This window comes from Perognathus longimembris, chromosome 2 (genome assembly GCF_023159225.1).
Source record: "Perognathus longimembris pacificus isolate PPM17 chromosome 2, ASM2315922v1, whole genome shotgun sequence".
NCBI classification, from domain to species: Eukaryota; Metazoa; Chordata; class Mammalia; order Rodentia; family Heteromyidae; genus Perognathus; species Perognathus longimembris.
The window spans coordinates 132,720,071-132,726,552 of NC_063162.1; the positions used below are offsets into that span (position 1 = coordinate 132,720,071).

The window sequence follows — 6,482 nt, forward strand, 5'->3', positions numbered from 1 at the left end:
ATAAAACTATTCTTAAAACAGCTCTCATAAAGAAACAACTATAAACAATACTATTCCCTTGAGGACAAATGTGCATTCTGACTTAAGAAACTTCTTATCTGAATATATTTCTTGTTATAATCACAATCTGGCTGTAGGCATCTGAAATCTACTTTGTGTAAATTACTTACTGGCTGAACTTCAGTAACTCCATTAACTTCTTTTAATAATTCAAGTGGCATATCAGTTCTGCTTCTCAGTGATGGTCAAAGTAAATTCAAACAAGATATAAAAAACAGCTTTTTGTTCCAAAAATGAAGTAAACAATCATGCTGCTTTAAGCCTCTTTGACTTAGTTTTGCATTTCTTCTCCTCCTACTACTACTTCTACTGTTGGGGTGGGGTAGGTGCCAAGGCCAATGGACTATTTACCAACAGGAAGCACACGTCTAAGGAATTGAAACTTAATTCTTTTCTAAGCTGTTTGTGTACGTACCTTGGTTGGCTAGTTTTAAGATCTGTAAAAGCTTCACAAACACATGTTACCACTATGAATTAAAACTGAAACTGGGGAGGAGGGATGAAATGTTCTCTTTGGGGGCCTTGTCAATCCCTCTGGCAGTTGTAATATTGCATTGCAGCACTGTCCCCAAAGCAGGTGTTTCCAGGGCCTATGAGTAGCCTCCGCCCTCCAATTTCTAAAGAAAAGGAAAACAAAAACAAAAACAAAAACCCGACAACTGAACTGGAGTTCACTTGTGCATTGCGAGTATAATCTTAATTTTTAAGCTTCCAGAACTATCTGATTTTAAAGTAAAGTAACCAAACACACCCAGACCACTAAGGTGCCCGGAGGGCAGGGCCTTGGATTTAGCAAGGATCTCCAAAGCCCGGGGAGACAACAGAGAGAGAAAGCGGCCATAGCCACAGGGAAGTTTCCTCTGCGAGAACGACACCACACGCGTACCGGAACGGAATCCGCCTCCCCACCATGTCCACCCAGGGCCCTCCCCAACCTCTACCCAGGCCAAGGACTCCAAAACCTACTTCAATTTTCACTCACCCGCACGCAGCTAGGAACGCGTTTGGTTCCGCGAGCGTGACGTCACACGCACACAAACGCCCGCCCACCCAGCGTTTAGCTTTCGCGCATGCGTGCAAGGGTCACTGGGGGTTCGAATCCGCCTCAGACGCGCCAGTGAAGGGAGCGTAGCCCAGGGCTGGCCTATCAGGCTCTCAGTTCCTCTTGGCCCCGCCCCTTACCTCTTCCCGCCTTCTCCGCTGGGGCCGCGGACTGCTGCGGTACAAGTAGAGAAAACATGACTGGGTTTAATATTCCATTCCATATTATTGGAAGGGAATTCCGGTTTCACTGAATTAAGCACCCGAGTGCAGTTACTTTAAGGAAGTGTTTATACAAAGATAAGTGTTATTTAAAATTCTTTTAATGGCATTGACAGAATTCCACCAGAGTTATGTTATTGTCCAACAAGATAAAGGAGCATTGCAATCTGTTTATAAGATTATAATTTTTGTAGTTTACGACTTTGTTGACAGTGTATGCTCTGCTAATTTCTAATATATTTTCCATCATTTTCTGTAGCTAAAGCCACCTCGGTGCAAATGCATGTGAAAAGAAACTACACAAATATTTTTAAGTCTGCTTTGTACTAAAGTCTCCTTTATGTATATAATTATCAGGAAGAAATATGTAAATAAGTAATATGTGAAGTGCCTATGTGTTCATCAGAAAGCTTTCTTTTTAGTCAGTCTCCCTTGTTCATGTCCCTCTGGTTCATACATGGAGCCTAAGCTGGTAGAGACAAGTAAGAGCTCTGCAGTTACAATTTCCTCTCAAAACGTATTTTGATCTGTGTTCTGTTATGTCATTTTCCTCATTTTCTAGGTTTGTAATATTCAAGACTATATGTTCATTAAAATATATTCAAGGAATACCAAAATATTTAATGAATATCTCTTTTGAAAAACATCTTTTCATGTAAACCTATCTATTTTTGTTCTAGGTATGTATCTACCTCTTTCAAATCACAGAGAAAGCTTTCAAGGTCTGTCAGTGAATTTAATGGCCTGCCACTTCAAAACCAGTGTGTGTCCTCAGGACTTACAGCTGGCTGGCTCCTTCCTAGAAAACAAGTGAAAGGCCAAGGCTTATCTCAGTACTGGAACAAGAATGGAGGCTGTTTTTCCTCTTCTAGATACTCTATTCTCAGCTCAGAGCATTCTTATTAGAATTTATGCCTTGTCTTTTGGGGAAACACTGTTTTTCTTAACATTGTGTCCCTTGATTTCTACTTCAATTTCTTTCTGGTTAATTAAAATAAAATTTAGGTCATTGTTTTAATAAAAAATATCAAATTCCTTCCAAAACATTATGTTTCCTTCATTTTAAAGTTAAATTTATCTATGAAGCCAGATAACTTTATTTGAACTGTATTTATAGAGAAATACATGAAGGTAAGCCACATGTTGTTGGTTCATGCCTAGCTACTCTACTAATCCTAGCTACTCAGAAATCTGAGGATCATGGCTCAAATACATCACTGGAACAAATAAACTATGTTAACTGTGTGAATAATGTTAATTTCTTGATTTTTTTTCCTTTGAATAATTTGAACTGTTGAGAATAAGCTTCTGAACCACTTGAATGGCTGTTCTCAGATCCTTTTTCTTTCCTGCCTTTCCCAAGTGGGGAGCTGGCAGTCAAACAACCCATTGGCAAATGACCAGACTGCCCTCATAGCAGCCTGGCTGTTTGGGATAACTTATTGTTACACTGAAAACATGCCAGTCACTGAAGAGGACTTCTACAATCAGCGCTGTTGCTGAAGATATGACTCCTGCTTCAGGAGGCCTTGCAGAAGTTCCAGTTGCTCCAAGCAACCTGCCATTGCCTTGGAAGACATCATTCCAAGGCAAGCATCAATGAACTCTTATAACCTCTCTTTATCTTGTAGCTATTTCCCTGCAGGCCAGAGGCCTGCTTGCATTGGTACCCAGTGCAGAAAGCTTATGATGAATGCAACTGGAGGCCTATGATTGTTTCTTGTGCAAGGCCTGAAATTAGTGGAACTGTAAGATGTGCTGTGCTTTGGTAAAATTCCAATGCTAAGTATGCATGCCATACCTATGTTCTAACCCTTTCTTACATAATCAGGCTCTTCAGCTCACTTTTCCAGACAAGTGACACCCACCTCCTGGTCTCTCTGATGTTGCAGCATTAGTCACAAGAAAAGGCTGCTGGGTGTTTTTCTTTCTTTTTTTTTTTTTCCTGTTTATGGTCTTTATTGTGGATAGAGTAGGCTAAAGTCTAACAGAAAGGGAAGATGGCAGCACCTATAACAACCAAAGCAGCAGCAGAAGCAAATGGCAGCAGTGGAACTAGTAGTAGTGGCAAGAAGTGCAAAGTAACCAGGAGCAGAAAAGCTCAGAACAGAGACAGCAGGGGAAACAGGTAAGTAGAAACATTAAAAAAAAAAAAAAAACCTAGAAGCCTATGGAGAGTAATGACAAGAAATTTTGGACACTGGTCACTAGAAGAGTTCTGGAAAGGGAAACATGCCGTAGGCAAGGGTCTGACATTGTACGCCTAAGACCATTGGCAAAATCCAATGTAAAGGGCCATGGAATCCTACACTTGGCAGCTGTAACACTAGCTGCTGCTGAGGGTTGAGGATTACACAAGCTGGTCTCTGCTGGGCCATTGACAGTCAAAGACTAGAGCAGTAAGCCTCCAACTTGAACAAGTGCATCTGTAAGTCTGTCTCTTTGATTCTAGAGCTATTTCCCTATGGTCCTTAGGACCTGGAGCTATAAGCCTCCAAATCTGTCAGGTTGTCCCATTACCTTTGGCATTCAAGGATCCAGGACTGCAAATACTATAAGTATTCCTCAATTTAAGTAGAGCGAAAGTACTCTAACCATCACTGCATAGTCAGTCAATGAATCTATTACTTGAACTGAGTAAGTCAGATTCTTTCCTAAAAAAGTTGGGATAGAGAGCGGGATGCTAGTGGCTCACTCCTGTAATCCTAGCTACTTAGGAGGCTGATATCTGAGAATCACAGTTCATATCCAACTTGGGCAGAAAAGTCCATGAGACTCTTATCTCCAATTTAACCACCAAAAAACTTAAGTGTAGCTAAGGCTTAAAGTGTTAGAGCACTAGCTTTGAGCAGAAGAGTTCAGGGACTGGACCCAGGCCCTGAACTCAAGCCCCATGACCGACCAAAACAAATAAAAAAGAAGTTGGGATAGGCATTTATGTATACATAAATGTGCTTTGACAATTAATTTACAAGTTCAAATAGAAGGTGAAGTAAGTGAAGGTAATTATTATCCACAGAAGCAAAAAATCCCACAGAAAATGGCTAAGGATAGATGAAGCATGAATTATTCTATACAAAAAACAAAAAACAAATGCCATTAAAACCTAGAGAAATTTTCAGAGTAATTGCTGAGTTTTTAATAAGGAATCAACCATCCTAATTTGGGGTTCATTGCTAAGTGTTGTGAATTCTACTAGCATGTATTAGTTTTAATTTGTCTAATTTGTGTCATTTGCTACCACCAATAAGACCATGCTGAACAACAGTGAGGAATTTCTATGGGCCACCCACTAAACTATACACAGAATTAGCACCGTGATTATGACCTCTATCACCATGACTGTGATCCAAGGCACCATACTTTCTGGACTGGATTTCTGAAATACAATCACAGAAAATCCCTTGAGACTTCATTTTCCATCCTTCTTCTTATCGATAACCAGTGCTCCATTTCCAACCAAACAGCAGGTATTATCACCCATTCTGCTACTCAAAACACCAGGGGCTCTGCAATATGACATGAGTAAAAAAAAAAAATCAAAGTCCTTTGATTTGTCTAACAGTCTAGATAGGCTCAAACTTTTTTGCTATGCTTATTTAACTACTTCATGTTCACTCACTCCAGATAAATTGTCTTCCTTGCTGGTCATGTGAAGCTTAGACTCCTGTACTAGAATGCTAATCATATCCTCCACACCTTCAAAGATAACCTTCTCCAATAAGCCAAATTTTACAATTTGGTTTATACTTATGCACAAATCTAGATTTTTGCTACATTCCCCCCTTTCCCCAGAGCACTAATGAACTGTTAACATCCTGTGAAATTGACTCTTTCACCAGAGCAGGTGACTAAGGCTGTTTTGCTCACTTGATTGCCAATAAATACATGAGAAATGAGCAGTAAGATATCATGCCTAATAATATAATAATTTTCTTTCTCATGATCCACAGATCCTGTTGGCAACACCTTTCATTATATCTAATATATATGTATATATATACACACATATATATACACACATACATATATACACAGACACATGAAATGCATCAGGAGATTACATAAAAAGAAAGATACTGATTGTTGAATGAGCACCAGTATAAAGTTATGTATAACAATGGAAAACAGACAAATTGTCTACCTTTTCCAAGAAAGAAGGGAATATATATCCTCATATATAAGGAAATGTACATTATGGACCACTGACAGGTCTCTATCACTGTATCTTTTTGCCTGTCTTACTTGCTGTCTCTCCTCTCCCAGATTCTATGTAACTCAGTGTGGACTCAAATTTCTGAGTTTAACATTCTCCTAATCTACCCTTAGTAGCTGGACCTATGAATTTAGGGAAGCTCACCTAACTAAAAAAAATGATATTTCTACTTAAAATATGAACACATAAGTATAACATATACATATGTACATATATATGCGTACAAATTTCTATATCCAACACTTTTTAGAGTTGATGATTTCCTCTTCTATCCTAGTTACAGAGAATTCATTTTTATCAGGTGGGATCCTTCTCTTAGTTTCTTTTAGATTCTCTTATCACTACGTCCAGTGGGGTAGAAAGTTAGGGTGGATATAGGAAAATTCGTTGAAAAACTTTGCATAAATGGGATGCTAATGAGTAAACTATGTATTGAAGCAAAAACAAATAACTGAAAATAGTAAATAAAAGTCTGAAAATCAAGTAATCACAACAGTGGGTATAAATTTGTGTAGTAAAGCATTGGTGAAGAAAGAAGCACCAAAAGTTTCAAGGATAGGAGGAGTGTGCCATTTTACTGTCTTAGAAATATTCCGAATACCAAAATATACAACTCATTGAATAATAGGCACAGAATTTTAAGTCTGACTCAACAGAGATAATAATGAATTAAATTATGCCAAAATGCATATTGAGTCAAAATAATTGCATTCATGAAAATTCTTCTGTATGTTCACTCAGAAAACAAATTGCCAAAGGACCTATACATGTTTGTGAAAAAACATGTCGCGTAAAAGAATGACTGGTTATGTAGATTTCTTTGTAGAGATGTGAGATAAAAGGAAAGAAGAAAAATTGAAATGTAACCAGAAAAAGTAGAATAGTTTTTATGATTGCCACAATAAGTCCACACTTTGCCCCCTATCCTATACCCTAATCACAC

At 38.5% G+C, this 6,482-nt stretch overlaps 1 protein-coding gene across 1 annotated transcript in view; it reads right to left on the reverse strand.

The window, feature by feature from the left end:
- Pot1 (protection of telomeres 1) overlaps nucleotides 1–680 on the reverse strand; it is a 50,292-nt gene extending 49,612 nt beyond the window's left edge. Inside the window, exon 1 of the mRNA XM_048340160.1 lies at nucleotides 476–680. The gene's annotated coding sequence lies outside the window, so the exon portion shown is untranslated. The remainder of the gene's footprint in view (nucleotides 1–475) is intronic.
- Nucleotides 681–6,482: the final 5,802 nt, after the last annotated feature.